We start from the raw sequence: 18818 nt of genomic DNA, 5'->3' as shown, positions 1-18818 counted from the left end.
CAAGCTATAATGTATAAAAAGACAGCTGGCAATGGTCAATCAGGGGTCAACAGTGGAAAGTAAACATCACCACTTCTTCTCTTTCTGTAACTTGCCAACAATTGATAAAATGGTATTAGAAACTTACATTGAGTAACTTTTCACTAGAAACTTGCATTGACTTATTTACTTGGCACAAGTCTGGTCCCTTCTGAAAAACAATAGCTAAAGGATACAAATGTTAAAGTAACTCAGGGCTTGCACATCAAAAAGGTGGAAGCAGACAAATTACAGTGTTACCTCGGTATAAGCCCACTTTGGAATAAGTCCAACTAAGTATAAGTCCTGTTTGGACACGGAAAATTTTGCTTGGTGTACAACCTTTGTGCTAGAACTTGTATGGGTCAAAATGACTCATAACACTACGCTCTACCCTTATATACCTCTCTCAAGACTAAGCCATGACTACCAATGAGCGTCAGTACGCCAGTTGCTACCATTCAGTGAACAACCCGCGCTATACCTCTCTCCTCCTCCTGCCTTCTCAGCACCATCCTATTAGGCACTTAACTCTTCTCAGCAAGGTAAAATGAGGTTAAATTTTCATTTATTTCATCTAATTGCTTTTGTATTTATGTATTCAATCAATTATTGTAATTATTAGGTAATATTTGTAATTATTTCATACAGCCCCATCAACGTATAATATGCCAATAAAAACGGATAAATCATTTTCCTTTTATTTCTTATGGGAAAAATTTGTTTGGTATAAGTCCAAGGATCTGGAACACATTAACGACTTATACCAAGGTACCACTGTATTTTGGCAGAGCATGAGATAGAGATAACTTTTAGTGAACTCCAAAAATATCCCAACAGTTTCAACCAAAATACAAAATGAAGTGACCTTGAAAGTTTAGTCTTTCTTACTAAAGACTCATGTCCTCTCTCTTGAGTAGCTAAGCTTTCCAAACAGAAACACAGATAATATTTACAAGGTTTGCCTATTAATTGCTTATTTCCAGAACAACCAGAACACCTTCTAAAATATTACCTCCCACAGGTATACTCCACTCTAAAATGTATGATGCATGCCTGTTTCCAGACCCCAAATGCCTAATTTTACATTTATGAATATTAAACCTCATTTTCCAAATAGTTGTCCAATCAAACACTGCACTTAGGTTTGCTTGCAAGTTAGCGAGTATGGACTTTTTTTCTCTACACAGTTTAGTGTAGAGAAATGGTTCTTTTAATTAAAACAATATATAATATTTAAGAAAAGGGTAGAAAGTAGGAGTCCCAACACAGAATCTTGTAGTACACCACTAACAACCTTGGACTATTCAGAATATGAGATTAATCAAGGGGTGTTTGGTGGAAACCTAGTTGTACTCGTGAGTTTTTAGCAGATAATGTGCTAACCCTAAATATTGTAAGTTAAGAAACAAGAGAAAAGAAAGCAGGGTTATTTTGCACAGAGAAAATTTTTATTGTATATATCAATAAATTGTACATCAGTTAACATATAACAAAGACAAATTATATTCATTTGTCATACAGAACAAGTTCAACATACATAGATATACAAAAAATATATACATGGAGCAGTTCACAACATGTCAGGATATAGCTTTCTATCCTTGATTCAGTTGGATGTTGGGCAATCAGATAGCTTCTGACGGTCCAACAACCTAATCAATGGCCGTAGATGGCCCTAGACACATTTCAACTCTACCTATATGCAATATAGATGGAGGATAGAGAGCTATATCCTGACATTATTATACATACAACGTGTCCCTATTTGTATAATAATTTTATTGTTTTGTTTATGCTAGTATTTATTAAAGTAATGTTTTTAATTTACCAAGATCATTTTCTAAGTGCCATTAAAAAAGCCTCATTGCCCTTTCTTTTCTACATGTGTTTGTAACTATAGGCTAGGCACCTACCAGTTTACCTGGTTATACTTGGGTCTTTCGCTTCTAGGAAAACTCTATGTCTATGTTTTGGTTACTTTTTTTTTAACTAAAATACTTTGGGGTTCACCCTAAGCAGACATCCAAATCAACAAAAGAATGGCTTTACCAGAAGAAATGTAAATTTTTAGAATGGCCCAGCCAAAGCCTAGACCTAAATCCAATAGAAAATCTGTGGGGTGAAGAGGTCTGTGCACAAGAGATTCCCTTGCAATGTGACAGATTTGAAGCACTTTAGCAAGGAAGAGTATGAAAGTATTGCCAAGTCAAGATGTGTCATGCTGACTTTTTTATATTTTTCTATGAACAGATTTGCTTATTTTTCAATTGAATTGTACAGATTACAGGTCACATTAAAGGGGGGAAATGTTTTGAAATCGTCAAACGTTTCCATCTTGATACCTTAATAGAAAGTGTAGGGCCTGCTGTGTTGAAAATAGCCTACCTCCAAAGTCAAACTGTTGATATCACTGACTCTTGGGATTGCTGGGTGCTGGAGCCTTTTGCAAAGGCTGATGTTTATGGATTTTCAAGTATTGCTTTTGCAGGTGGTTTGACACAAGGGAAGGGGTGCTTTCTATGGTGCAATTCCTTAGATCGCATATCCCTCTGCAGTAGGTATTAATAACAATAAATTGTTCCTAAATAGGTTATCTGGAAAAAGCAAAGGATAATAAACTGTTTTTAAAATAAATTGTAGAACTACAAAACAATTCCCCATCCACTTTACTCTTATAACCATGATGGAGGGAGGTGACCTTTAGTCTACAGAGTTAGCTAAGAAAAATGCTACAAAGCATGGGCACAGGTGGAGAGCTAGTTATCATAAACAAATACATATTAAACATACAGTATAATAAAACACTTTAATAGTTTATGTAGGATGTAAGGCAGCATAGTGGCTCAGAGGTTACCACTCTGGCCTTTGCAGCACAAGTCCTGGGTTTGAATCTTGGCAGGACACTGTCTGCATGGAGTTTACAGGTTCCTACGTGTTTGTATGGGTTTCTTCCCACAATCCAAAATTATGCACATTCCAAAATTGCCCTTAGATTGTATTAAAGACATATGACTATGGTAGGAACATTAAATTGTGAGCCCCTTTAAGGACAGTTAGTGATATGACTATGGACTTTGTAAAGCACTGCATAATATGTTGGCGGTATATAAATACTGTGTAATAATAATAATAATAATAATAATATTACCATAATAAAATAATATAATAAATAAATAAGCAAAAGAGGAAAAGCTCATGGTTAGTGTTAACATATACTTTAGAATAAAAATCTTGTCTCGATTTCATATTGGTATATTAAAGCATTTTCAACAAGGGTAAATTATGCCAAAATATATTTAACCCTAAATATTTATCAGCAAAACCAGTGAGCTATTGATATACATACTGTATGATATGTAAGACTGATAGCCATTGCTCATGTACATAATGCTTTGTGAGGCATCTAATATCCCTCATAACACTTATAAAACACTAATCAGAATTTTTTGTGGCTTAGAAATCATTAAAACTACTCTATGCCATAACGCTCTTTATATGCATTGTCCCGGAAAAAGCTATTCATAGTAAATAAAGGCCACATAATTACATTTGAAATATGTTAAGTATCTAGAGTTACAGACTGACAGGCAGCAGAAAGTGGATCTGGCAACATTAATGTAAATTAGCAATGATTTTGTACTGCCCTCTAATGCAGGTAGTCATTGTGTGCATGGCTATATCAGATTTATGTCACACAATCTGTTAATTTCATATGAGACAAAGGAGTTTAATACTATAAAAGCGTTACTTATGTTCATTCAACCCATCCAGTGCCAGCAGTAGCAGTGAAGCATCGCCGTCTGATCTGTTTTCCCATAGTGCCATGCTTATACTAGATACAGAAGGGCACAAAGATTAGTCAATCCATTAATAAAAAGTGATTACCGCCTTAACCTTCTAAGAAGAACAGCTGAAAATAAAATCATGAACCATCTTCATCATAGGGCCATTAAACACAAGTAACATGTTGGGTTAGATAAAACAGTTTGAGTAATACTCATGAAATAAAGTTACTACATTTTTGGATTAACTCAACTAAATAATTAAAATGAAGGTGGTATAGTGTCTCCAAAATACCAACTTTAGTTTTTTGCAGCATACAACTATCTTTTATCAAATATTATTCTGAAAATAGAAATTTTTATAATTAAAAGTGTTTCTGCATAGACAGATATTTTTTCTTTAAATCTCCGTGCAAAGCCCCTCAAATACCTGCTCAGACTGCCAGTAAAGTCCACCTAAGGTGGCTTCCTGTGTCAGGGTGGCAACAATACTGCTCTGCATTTGAATTCGGAGCAGAGTTGCCATAGGCTTGGTCTGCAGGCATTACAGTAGGATGAACAAATGATGCAGGGTGTGAAGCTATAAGTATTGGCACTGCTGATTCAAGAGCTTAGTATTTGTCTATAAGCAAGCCTGCCCACTGCTTTCTTTATTGAAAATGCTGTCAATGGTACCACAACTCCTCGTTGTGATCTGCAGTTTCTAAGAGGGTAGGTAGCTCTGTTTCAGTTCCTCATAGCCCCAATACCCTTAGGCTATTACCTATGCAGAATTCTGACCCTGATTGTGTTAGACATGTAGGACAGCATTTCAGGCTTTACTGGTTGCATGATTTTTCCAGGGTGGTGTTTTACTGTACGTTGAAGATATAATCAGGATAACAAGCTGCATTAACTACATCAGAATTAGCTATACCAAATTTCTCTCTAATTTGGATGACAAAAAATAATCCTAAACGAAAAGTATACAATTTTGGACCATTTTTCTCACTTAATACCCCTTTAAAGTAGAACTCCAATATTTACCAGTGTAGTGGACTCCCCTTCCTGCAGCAAGGGTTAACTGCTCATTTTGCAGAGAGAATGGTACATAACGTAATATAGTTACCTTATTCCTGTAGACCTTCTTCTTTCATATTACTGTTCCCTTTTTTATCAATAACTTATGCACCAACATTTTACACAACGCTTTACAAAGTCCATAGTCATGTCACTAACTATCCCTTAAAAGGGCTCAGAATCCAATGTCCTCACCATAGTCATATGTCATTACCACAGTCCAAGGTCATTTTGGGGGGAAGTCAAATAACTTAACAGCATATGAATATGAAGAGAAAAGAATGGCTCTTTACGACAACAATAGTAATGTATAAGCGAGCTACAAGCTAGCATGCCATTAAAGGCGCGCTTCCCAGTCCACTATTTTCCCTCAGATTTCGAGTTTACCAATCTACACTGCAATTTACTAGTTTGGATGCCTTTTGACACAGTTTTACAACTGACCATCCTGCTGAGCCTCATCCACTCTATGGACTAATGCAAACTAAGCATAACTTTTCACTTCAACGGCTCCATTCACCTGCGACACCTAACTCTACTAATTGATTAATCTAAGCTACTACAGTTTTTCTACAACTCAAACTCTTCAATTTGTTCTCCACTCTCCACTGATGAAGCCAAACAGCAAAACGCGTTGAGAACGGAGACTTACTTACGCTTTACACGGGTAATAAAGTTAATACTGTATGCTTTACCTTTACAATTACCCTTAACGTTATTGTTGCCGTAAAGAGCCATTCTTTTCTCCTCATATTCATATGTTCTTAACACATAAGGCGCAGCAACAGAAACATATGCAGAATAGGAACAAAACACTTCTTGGGTTCTTGATATACTACATTGAACAACTTAACAGACTGGTTTTTGGATGTTGGAGGAAACCTACGCAAAAACACCAGACAGCCAAGAGGCTGTTCCCATTCCAAAGTGTCAGACAGTGGATAAGAATGCGGGATGCAAAGGATGCATGAAATAAAAAAGTATGCTGCCTCATTCATTATATCCTAGGAAAAGCTAGCCTTTAACCCTTATAGTGGGGTCCCTCTAAAAGAATGTTTTATGGAGTTTACCTAATATATATTTTTTAATATTATTATTCTGAGAAAATAAAATCTTTGTTTTACTTTTTTTTTTAGGCAATTTTTTTCAATACAAGGTTTTCTCTTGACATAAGAGGACACAGCAGGAGCTGACATTTTTTAGATTGTATCTAACTGAATTTATATGTAAACCCAATCACCAAAATCTCATATAAGCTTTAATTAGTAACATCATTTCAAAAGTAATTTTACAAAGTTCTTTAGTCAGGCATTTTATGTCTTTTTATGTCAATTTTAATGGTAAAATTATTTTTAATTTACTTGTGTCAATTCAGCTTCAGGAATTCCATCATCTGAATTATGAAGACATTTCTGGATATAGAAGACTGACCATAATGTATCTCAATGAAATTGTAATCAGGAATTGTACAGTCCTAAGTAAAATGTTTAAATATGGATAAGTACTTTCATCCAATTTTGGATTGATAGCTCATTAAAGTGAAGCTGCTTTTGTTCATACTTTATTTATAAAGGTATATTATTTATTAAAACACTCTTCTTTTTTAATTAGGTAAATATCACATGTTAAATGTTTTTTATAATATAGCCATTTTTTTTAATATCCAGCCCAGTCCCTTTATTTCACATGGTCAGGTTTCACTTTATCTTGGGTTACCTGTAGATCATAGAACTCAACAGCTCAAGCCTAAAACTGCACAGGAGGTAAAACCATTTCTTCCCCTTCTTAATGGCTGCATTCAAAGCTTTAATGGGGGACACAGTGGGCCTGATTTAACAAGCCTCTCCAAGGCTGGAGAGGATATAATTTCATCAGTGAACCTAGGAATAGATTTCATAAAAGTAATTTGCCATTTAGCAATTGTATTCAACAAGATCCATTCCAGGTTTGCTGATCCCCCCGATTCACTGAAGTAAGTTTTTCCTCTCCGGCTTTGGCGAGCTTTAATAAATTAGGCCCGGTGTCTGAGAGGATAACTGTTTCCTATAAGAAATAAAATATTATATTTAAAAAAAAGTTTTAAAACTTATTTAAATAAATTATTCAAAAATCATGTTGTACTTTATTTATTATTATTAAATTGCCCTTCCGATGTTTAAAATAGTACTGTAATCACAATTAAAATCAAATAGGAAAAAGCGCCTCTATTCAAGGCTAAGAGATAGACAAAGATTTAGTCTTAGTTAGGATTAGGTGTGTGTAGCATTCACCCCCTCAAAGTTCTCTTCTAAAGTAGAATGAAAATCAACTCAGACCATGTTTTGTTCGAGACTCCTATTTTCAGGAACACATAGTGTCAGATAAAATCAGTTCTCTGTCCCATTGGCATTGGTCATCAAGTAGAAATAAATTCTCAGCTTCCTGTGTTCCCAGACCTAACCTCAGGCTAACTCTTCAACATTCTGGTCAGACAAACTAAAGAAACTCCCTCCTGGCTACACTCTTGGTAATAGTCCTAAATCAAGCTCATATGGGCTTTTGTCATAAAATCCCCTTCTGAGGGTCCCGTTTCCAGTAGCCAGTGGGCTTCAACTTCTAAGGACCTCTCTCCTCCTCCCAAATAGTCCTTGTGGCAGAGCCCTTGCCAAGGTAAGCCAGGGGCCCCTAGGGCCAGCCCCACACTCTTGAGTCACTAAATCTCCATCCTCCTGGGGAACCCTGTACATCTCTTTATCCAGATATTTATCTATTTTAAAAACTTGCAAAACCTGCCCATTAGTCAAACACATCTGGTAAGTGATAGGTTCCCACCTCATTAGAACCGGGTTCCTTCCTGGCAACACGTGCCAGCCAAATATTACTCACCAGGTAGAATCTTAACCCAGGACTAAAGGGTTCTAGACCTACTTCATAAAGGTACCTAACACCAAAGGGTTCCACATACACATTGGCATTTACTGATAAGTTCTTTGGAACCCTCAGAAATAGGACAATAATAGAATGGCTACTGGCTTACTGCTGCCATACTACAGAACATTATGTAATGAGTGGTGTATTGCTGGTTCCTTGGGTTCATTAAATTTTAGTTCCACTTGTAATGTCTGCTTAGTTATGTAGAGCTGAGACAATATTTAACTTTTTAGTTACTAAAAAAACATTGTCATGCCTAATTATTACTTTGTTTTAGATTTTTTTTTTTATTGTTGTATTTCACACAGTTATTCTGATTACATCCCTTAGTCCAAAGAGTGAGACAACACTTTTCCTATATGATCCATGATTTCCTTCATGACATGCCTGACACCTGTATCATCATGTTAAAATGTATATATATATATTTATATATAATATATATATATTTATATATAATATATATATATATGACTTTCCACAGGAAATCATCACCAAGTACTGTACTACTGAGTTAGCATTGATTGAATGTGCTCAGCTTTGCCTCCATTACTTGTTAACCATCGAACCATATACTAGACTGACTCAATTATAACTGATCAGAGTACATTTGTCACCTAATTTATATTTATTTCTAGTTATGTTGCATTATGTGTAGTTAAATTGTTGGTCCCACAGGGGTTCTCCAGTGAAATGAAAGAAGATGAAACAGTAGTAATGAAAAAGTTAATTACCTGCTTAATTCTGAAAGACACAAGGTGAGTTCTCCCAGGCAATAATCATTTATAAATAAAAAATCATATTAGTTTTTTTCTATTTTTTAATGCTCATTTGGACATTTACAAGCAGCAATATAAATTACTTTTAAACTAAGGTGGCAAGTGATTTTGGGCATTTGAACTACCAGTATGTTTTTGGGATGTGGTAGAAAGCCAGATTGCTCATAGGAAACAAGGCAAATAGAAAGATCTGGTCAAAATACCAAGCAAATACCAAGTGCCTGCAGCAATCAGGAATAGGGGTGCATAAATCTCAGATAATAAAATGCAACTATGGGAAAAATAAAATACTATTAAAATAAAATGATAAATGACTATCTATGTAATGTAAAGCTCTCCAAGACTGGAAAAGATAGATTCAAATGTTTTCAATCCTGAACTAAATTCAGTCCAGATTTACTGGATCCCCCGGTTTCTCTCATAATATTTTATCTTTATCTTTATCTACAAGTAAGTCTGTAATCTTTCTACCTTTTGTAGTAAGGTATTGATGCTGTTTGTCCTGCAGTAAATTCATGTTGGCACCTTGTGGATGACATGCTCTGTAGTTTTAATTGACTGAAGTAAATGTCAAACAAATTACAGCCTAACTCAAACTAACTTTAATCCAGTCCAGCAATGGGTTATTTTTTCCTTTTGGTTAAATGGGTTATAAGCACCCGGCACTGTTTTTAGGTTTGTCCTAACTTACGTAATCAGTTTGGTCCAAGATTACCCCATTGATTGCAAGCTGGTAGAAGCATTTAAATTACTGCTTGCAAAAACCACTAGTCTGAGCATAGCCTAGCTCCTCATCTGAATATAAAAGACATGTGAAAACATAAATTCATGTATCCTATTACTGTCATTAAAGTTAATGATCACATAAAGTTACTAGAATACATTTTTTTTTGGTCCTTAAAATATTTACAGTGCCACTTTTATAATAAGCAGTTGTGACATCACTCCCCTGGTCATGTGACAGTGCCCATGCAGAGTGATTAGATCACAGGCTCTCCTATGCTTACTTGTGACATCACTCTCCTGGTCATGTGACAGTGCTCATGCCGAATGACTGGGCCACATGTTCCCTTCATCCTGGAAGCATTAGGTATCCTTTCTAGTTGCACAGGAGGAGCAACTAGCAACTAGGAGCAAGGAAGGGTGGATATAAGTAGGTTGGGGTCCTTAGCGGAGTTAATAGGCAAGGTGACAGGGTAATGCTAAATGTATGGGTAAGAAGACATTTAGGCAAAAATAAATAGAAAAAAATATATTCAGGACACATATTTAATTTATACATGGTCTGTGTGTATTGTCACTTTAAAATAATGCAACAATCCTTGTAGATTGTAAAGTACTATCCAGTGGAATACAGAACACCTCTCTGTATGTAATAGAGATAAGGAGATTTGGGATTTTAGTGCAGCAGAGGCATTGGGTTGTCAGATCAATCAGAGCTTCCCTGATGTTTAACCACCTGAGCGTTACACTGATTTCTAGATTTCTGTTCCAAAAGCGTCACAGGTTTTCATGAAATTTTTTTTTTTAAATTGTAGACCTGTAACTTACAGAAATATGTCCGAATAGGGTTCTAGTAGATATCATGAATATAAAAAATGTTTGAAACACACAATCATGTAAAAAAAAAAAAAAAAACTTTTATTAAAATTAAAGGACACCGAAGAGGGAGGAGCGGAGGGAGAAGGTGAGTATTTTTTTTTTTTTTTGTCCAGCGATCGACGCTGGACAGTGACAGGCACAGGCATAGGGACAGGGACAGGGAGAGGAGGGAGAGGAAGCCGGCTGGCTTAGAAAAGAAAGCCAGCTGGCTTTCTCCTCTAAGCCGGCCGGCTTTTTCTTTTAAGGAGAGGGACACCCGACGCTGGAACACGGAACCGACGCTGGATTAGCACAGCGGGACCAGGTAAGTGGGAATTTTAGTGTAGGCGAAAAAATACGGGGTTAACCAAAAGAGCAAAAATATTTAGTGCGAGAAATTACGGGCTTAGCGGTTAGGGGGTTAACAGGTTATCAGGTGTTCTTCTGTATTCCGGAATGAAACCTTCTAAATAAAAACATTTGACAGGCGCATCTGCGATAAAATAAAATTACCTGCCTGATCACATAATATTTAAATTACTCTCACCTGTTACCAGTTGTGCCATCCTCACCTGGTCTTCTTCTAGGTGCCAGATCTTCAGCCAGCTTGGTTGGCCAGGCCAGAATAAAAAACTCCCATGCATTCCTAAAAGTTTATTCATCCCAGGGGATGCTGAGATACCTGACATATCCCAGCATCCTAAACTGAGCTGTGTACTAGGCAGGTAGGTATAATCCACTGCAGAAAGGACATCACCAATAAATACCCTGCCTGTCACAATGTTTAGTTGTGGAACTATAGTTCTGCTTCAAGAAAAGTTAAAACATAGAGCTTTGTATTTCCGAGACTCCCTATTTATATATGGCTCAATGATTAGCACTCTGACCTTTGCAGCACTGGGTCCCAGGTTTGAATCTGGGCCAGGGCATTATCTGCATGGAGTTTGCAGGTTCTCCCTGTGTTTTCAAGGGTTTCCTTCAGGCACTCCGGTCCACTCACACATCTCAAAACATGCAGTTAGGTTAAAAGGCTTCCTATAAAAAAAGACTGCCCCTAGACTGTGGTAATGATATATATCTATGGTAGGAGCATTAGATTGTGAGCCCCTCTGAGGGGCTGTTAGTGATATGACTATGGACTTTGTGCTGCGTAATATGTTAGAGCTATAAAAAATACAATTAAATAATATATATATATATATATATATATATATATATATCGTTTTGACTATTTAAACACTTTAAAAGACACAAGTTATTAATAATAATAAAAAATACAATTAAATAATATTAATATTATATATATATTGTTTTGACCATTTAAACACTTTAAAAGACACATTTGATATTTATATATAATACAATTTACTGTGTTTTTAGTTTTCAAGTATTTGTTCAAATTCAAGTAACAATTGCCCTTTAAGCTCTGTTTATAAAAATTGTAGTGGGTACCTAAACTTATTTTAAACCTCTAAATTATCAGTAATATTCTACTCAGAGCTAAATCAAATCTCTGACGTTATGTGCAATGATTTTCTTCCCCAATCAATATCGTGTTGTTTTCCTAGTAGCAGCTCAGATTGTGCACCTTGCTCACAATGTAGAGGCGTCTGCACACTTCTATTGCTGCATTTAGCCTTGTTATAATCTGTTTACCATTACAATCTCTTTGAGTAATTGGGCCAACTAAATTGATTGACTGCCTCTGCTTCTCAGAAGGCTGCTTTTCACGGCTTGTCTGAGCTAAGTGTTGACCTATTAGGCTGTAATAAAACTTCATCTGCAAATAATTTGAAAATGCCTTTTATCACAGTATAAGTTGAAGTCTAAAGGTGCGCACACACTTCCAATTTTTATCGTTCCAATCGAACGACGAACGATCGATTGGGCAAAAAATCGTTCGTAAAAAAGTAACCAACGACGCCGACGAACGAGGAAAGTCGCTGGAAACGAACGACCGGACCGGCTGATCGGATTGGACGACGATTGTTGAACATCGTTCGTGTGTACGGTCGTTCGTTGATCGTCCATGTTCAGAGCATGCGTGATGAACGAACGTCCGTTCACTTTCCTGTCGTGCACATAGTTCCTCTATCGCTTAAACGATCGTATCTATTGTGTGTACAATATCTACGAACGATCGTGTCGTTACCTCTATGTGCAGGATCGGTGCTATACGATCGTTCGTGTATATCGTGCAGGGACGTTCGTCGTTCGTTTTCCGACGATAATAATTGGAAGTGTGTACGTAGCTTTAGATTCCTGAATGGGTTCATCTTTTAATGTAGTGTTTACAGCAGATTAAAGGTCTACTGACTTGTTTTCATATTTAAAATAAAAAAATATTTTCTTTGGATAAAAAAATATATATACATGATATATAATTGTTACACTTGAAAGTTTGCGAATTTTATTTTTCAATTTGTTACCCCTGCCATTTTTTGAAGCTGGAAAATGTTGCTTTCTTCTAGTAATCTGGAGGCATTTTTTACATTTATGGGGTATGTGTGTTTTGTACAATTATGTGGTACGTGTGTGTTTTTTTTATTATTATTATTAATATTTTTTGGACATTTGTGTGGTATGTGTGTTTTGTACATTTGTGTGGTACATGTGGGTTTTGTACAATTGTGTGGTATGTGTGGGTTTTTTAAATTAATATTATTATTATTATTATTTTTTGTTTATTTGTGTGGTATGTGTGTTTTGTATATTTGTGTGGTACATGTGTGTTTTGTAAATTTGTGTAGTACGTGTGGGATTTTTGTACATTTGTGTGGTATGCGTGTCTTGTACATTTGTGTGGTACGTGTGTGTTTTGTACATGTGGTGTGTTCCATAACCAGATTTAAGTTTATCGTTTTGTTGTTCTCACCTGGTCTGCTTTGATGATATTTGGCTGTAAGTCATTCTAACTGTTATAACTTTGGCAAAGATCTGAATTTAGCAGGGAAATGAGCTGAAGGTTGGCTGCCTTTACATGTTCTTTTCCAGGTTTTAGGAAGTATCACAATTTTTGTAGGATTTTCTGTAAACTCCCCCTTCAGTGGATATACTTTGCTAGAACATTGCACATAGACCATGTCTGTGTGATTTGTAATTCTCATCTGTAAATCTGGGGACATAACAAACAGCAACTGTGGAGACAATAAATACTTTGGTCACAAGTATGTAATGTTTAAAGTGAAGGTGTCCAGATTATGTAATGGACGGCTATGTCAGTAATAAAATGTCCCTTAAATTGCCAGTCAGTAGGTGCACCCAAAGCCTATTACTTGTGTCAGTGGGAGTACAAAAAACTGGTATGGATATTAGTTGCAGAATAATAAGTCCTGCTGTTAGTGGCAGTAGAAATAATATCCCCACCATTAGTGTCAGTGAAGGTTACAATAAGCCCCATTGGTGTCATTGGGAGTAAATTAAGCTCATCATTGGTTTTAGAGGGCGTAAAATGAATATCATTCCTTGTGTAAGAAGGAATAAAATGACCCCACCATTACTCTGCTGGAGAAAGACAGACCACACTGTGTTAGTAGGAGCAATATGAAACCCTTCAATTGCTATTTACCTAAGTACATTCTACCATGTTGCTGCCTCTTTGTTGAAGCTAAAACTATGCTGTCACCCATAATTCTTGACTGTTCAAACTAGAATTGGTCGGACGCCTCTAGTGATAACTAACTGCTAAGTGAACAGCTTAAAATCTTTGAGTAGATCAACTCCAATGCAACTATAGCTGTACCCTACGAGAGAGAAGGTGAGTGAGTGAAAAGTCCACATATGAACCTTTTCAACTCTCTTGCTTTGGAACATCAGGCTCATGATACCACCTAAACTCAACCTCCATGGAGATCAACACTATGTCCAAATCTCCAACAGCCTCACATGTCCCTTATACAGCTCCAATCACTGTTTTTCAATCACAGGTCAACAAAAAAATAGTTTTGATAATCATCAGAAACAGAAACTTTTCTAAATCAGTTTTTCTAGCTAATTTCAGATCTGTTTTCAGTTTTTCCCTAACACGTACAGTTCCCGAGTTATAAATACTATTATAGTTAACATTGTACGTGCATGTATTATGTACTAAAACAAAAGCACCATTGAAGTGAATGTTAATACACCTTCAGTGTGAAGTTAAAAAAGGCACACTGTGGTATAGATCTACTGAACAGTGTCAGTCAGGTACCATTGTTTCTTCAGAAATGCTTAGAGCTTAGCATCCAGCAGTAGTCAGCCATCATACTTTCATTCCAGAAACCTTGGTAGTGGTGCTCCATTAACTGAATGTCCTGGTGAAAACGTTCTCCTTGTTCGTCACTCACCATACCAAGGTTTTCCGGGAAGAACTCTAGATGTTAGTGCAAGAAATGTATTTTCAATGACATGCGACAACCCAGTTTCTGGTGTGAATCAAGCAGATTCTGAACTCCTTCCTTGTATGCAGGAGACATATGCCCAGGAAATTTTCACACAGCCACTTGAATGTATCCCAAGCTTCTAACTCAGATGTTGTGAGAGATTGTTTGAAAACTTTTTTTCATTTTTGCTTTGCTTATGATTGAAAACTTCTCAACAAGACGTTTGGAGTTTTGGGAGTTTGATTTACCAATGGCTTTTACAAGGTTCTACAAGGTGGAGCCCAAGATTTTTCCTGGTCACCAAGTGGACAGCTGAAATATAATTTGTATTTATATGTTCTGTGGTAGTTTGGTGACGTTGTGTTTTCGTCGTGAATGAAGCACACACGTAACAGAAACTGTCTGGATCATAAAGGCAATTTCTAGGCATGATGACAAATGAAATCAATCACAGTTAATGTGGTCTTTACCTTAGAAAAAGGAAAACTGTCGTAAATGTTGTAATATGGTAAGGCTATTTATAATGAATTTCACACAATATATAATTAGCTACATCACAAAAACTAGACCTGCTAGAGAAAAACTGAATACTGATTTGAAATCTGCATCAAAGCCCACATACATTTATATCTGATGAAAATGACATGTTGACCTGTGTTAATAATATTCACATATAATACTCACTCTAAATACTCTTTACCTGGTCTTCAAAGTTAGCCCTTTTCCTTTGAACTTTCCATAGGGGCAATTTATTCATTTGTTCACAAACAAGACTCCAGTAATTTTTGAAATTGCTAAAGCTAAAACGAGGATGAAACTTAAAAATACACAACTCCTTGCAGATGTTTTTTCTTAAGCAGGTTTGATATTTAAGATCTAGCTTCTTTCACTTGATTAACGGACAGGTGACATTTTTATTTTCTCATGCAGTATGCTCACAGCATTCTTCTGCAAGACCAAATACACTTTGTATTTCCTACACTCAACAGTTCAAGAATTTGAGGAACAACACCTAAAAATTGATTAAATATCTTGTTTTTATTTAATGTAATTAATCAGCAGTGGATGTATCTGAGAAGAGGTCATTAGTGTGTAATTAACTAAGAAAAAAAAGAAAAAAACAATTAGGCACTTAAAATTACTGGAAGGAAACTGATTTGTTTCCAGAGTGTTCATGTGTGACTTCAAGAAAATTAAATGAATCAGAGATAAAGGCACTCATAGAGCATTGGAATTTATATTCCACATAAGCTACAACTGATGATATTACCCATTAGCTTTGATTGGAGCCTAAAGCCCTGTACAAACGTCAGATTTACAGTCACTGGAAATGATCTTTCATTATTGTTTTCAGTAAAGCTACGTACACACTTCCAATTATTATCGTCGGAAAACGAACGACGAACGTTCCTGCACGATATATATGAACGATCGTATAGCACCGATCCTGCACATAGAGGTAACGACACGATCGTTCGTAGATATTGTACACACAATAGATACGATCGTTTAAGCGATAGAGGAACTATGTGCACGACAGGAAAGTGAACGGACGTTCGTTCATCACGCATGCTCTGAACATGGACGATCAACGAACGACCGTACACACGAACGATGTCCAACGATCGTCGCCCAATCCGATCCGCCGGTCCGGTCGTTCGTTTCCAACAATTTTCCTCGTTCGTCGGCGTCGTTGGTTACTTTTTTACGAACGATTTTTTGCCCAATCGATCGTTCGTCGTTCGATTGGAACGATAAAAATTGGAAGTGTGTACGCACCTTAACAGATGATAGAAAGTGCACTATACACACATCATGTATTGTTTAAAAAGGTGAAGTGGGAGGATGAGTGGGTGGCTCCCTGCCATGGCAGATCAATAAACAGCATTGGGGGACCACTGTACACATGCCCAAACGGGAATGTTTCATGCAAAAATCATCTGACACGTGAGATATATATATATATATATATATATATATATATATATATATATATATATATAGTCATTTCTATATATATTAGGGACAACCAACAGGTGGATCGCGAAGGCAATGCGAATAGATCTGCCTTTCAAAATAAACTCTACCGCGCACAGAAGTTATTAAATCCAAGTTTATTTTGATGGTAGATCATTTGGACTTGGACATTTTAAAAGTAGCTTGCAAGCCAAAACTTGTGGGCACCCCTGATATATATATATTTGGGGTAATTAATACTTTTTTTTCTCTACACCATACTTCTGGTGACCACCGTCATTGAAGAGAAATCTAAAATTCAGCAGAGCAAAAGGTGATGGTAAATTTTCCACATTGGACAAATGTTTTGAAAACAACTATGTAAAATCTGAGTTATTTTCATGTTGGAGAAATTTTCTCTCATTTTCTGTTGCACTACCAGGTTATAAAGGGAAGGAAATCTCCCTGCCAGGTGTCTAAAGCAGCGGTCGCCAACTGGCGGTCCGTGCGTGGACCACTGGTGGTCCGCAAGAACATTTTAGTGGTCTGTGGTTTTGGCCACTGCACCCCGAGTGGTGTCAGGAGAAGGACTCCACTGGGGGGGCGCACTAGCCAGAGCCATGGACAATGTACCCCGTACGGATCCCAGGCTCCGTAAAGTGGGTGGGTAGTGTCCCTGGACTCTACGATGGGAGAGTAGGTGGGTTTTGGCATTATGACATCACTAAAGGGGAATTTTCTTCTCCTTTGAGTGACACCTGTCTCCCCACGCATGCGCGGTCTGGAGCTGGTAAATTTAGTGGTTGGCAATCACTGATCTAAAGTATAGTGATAGAAGTCTATGACTGAGCTTTGGGTAGGATGAAATCCAGAGGGTGTGATATAGATCAGATTGGGATGTAGACTATGGTCTGGATATTCCCTGTCAATGCTAAGTTTTCACAATTGTGACTGAAATTAAATTTCTTGCATTTTAATGTCCTTTGAAGTTTGGCCCTTTTGTTTCCGTGAATCTGTATGATGAAGCTTTTGACATGCTCAATGATAGGACCGAATATAACTGATCAACCTTGGGAAGACTGCAACTTTGGACCTGGTGTATTAAAGCTGTCCAAGCCTGGAGAAGATAGACTACTATGGGAAAACCTGGGTGTTCCAGCAAACCTGGAATTGATTTCCAAAAAATCACTTGCAATTGGCAAATTTTTTAAATCCTTGACTGGATCAGTTCAATGTTTGCACGAAAACAAACCCATAATGGTCTATCTTCTCCAGTCTTGGAGAGCTTTATTTAATCTGGCCATTATCTGAAATATCTGGGCCTCATGCTAGGTAACTTACCACCCCCTCCATGTTTAAAAGCTTCAGCATTGTAAAATCAAGCTCTTTTGGTCAGGGCCTGGTACAGAAGTGCTTCTTGCCCCCACCCTGCATTGTTGTGCATAATATATAGACATGAGCTATTACTATTGATTTTCGTAAGCTTTAATGTGCGATACTGTGTGCATGATCTATATTTTAAATATATAAGTCCATTTCCTAAAAATTGAATGTGTTCAGAGAACAAATACATTTTTTATGTTTATATGTATTTTCCATTTGTGTTTGCATATTCATCATATTTTTGATTTTGCTGCATAGACTTGCTTTGATGAATATAAATAGCTAAGCAAGGAATCTTCTATATTCTACATTGTCTGGTTTCCTAAAAATGGGAAATTCTTCTGTGAAAATTAAGTTCCACTATTCTTTCAGACATATAGATATGGATTTTCAAATTTCTTCATGACCACCTACTCATCATGTCCTCTTAATGACTTCCATTAGGTCGCAGTGATCACAAGTGGGGTTATCTTTTCTTTCACAAATGCTATTTTGGACGTTCTGATTACTCAGAATTAGACTCATCCATGCAATCTGGACCCAAGCCACAGGTAGAAGATGCCTTCAAAATCAAATTAGCTGTGCATTTGGTACTTTCCAAGGACTTGTGGTATCTTCTGTTCTTTCGTCTTGGAAAAACGATGAAATCAGATTTTTAATAGGATTACTGGGAACAAGGAGGGTCAATGGACAAACTGATAATTTGCAGGTAACAGTAGACTTTTCATCTGTCTACAGGCCTCAAAGTGTTTGTGGATGGCTTTGAATGGCTGCTCCTAGCTTATTAGCCTCAAGACGCACACCGGGTTCCAGCTTTAAAATCTTTCATCAAATGGCATTTACGCTTTTAACTATTCTGATCATTTTTATATCAGGTAAGTGAAACTTTAAATATGTACATATTACAGCTGTTACTGTTCATGATTAAATGACCGTCTCATTTAAAATGACTTTCAAAATCACCTAGTTATATTGTTTTTAGAATA

This window comes from Pyxicephalus adspersus, chromosome 11 (genome assembly GCF_032062135.1).
Source record: "Pyxicephalus adspersus chromosome 11, UCB_Pads_2.0, whole genome shotgun sequence".
Lineage (NCBI taxonomy): Eukaryota > Metazoa > Chordata > Amphibia > Anura > Pyxicephalidae > Pyxicephalus > Pyxicephalus adspersus.
Note: the sequence above shows the minus strand (reverse complement) of the source record.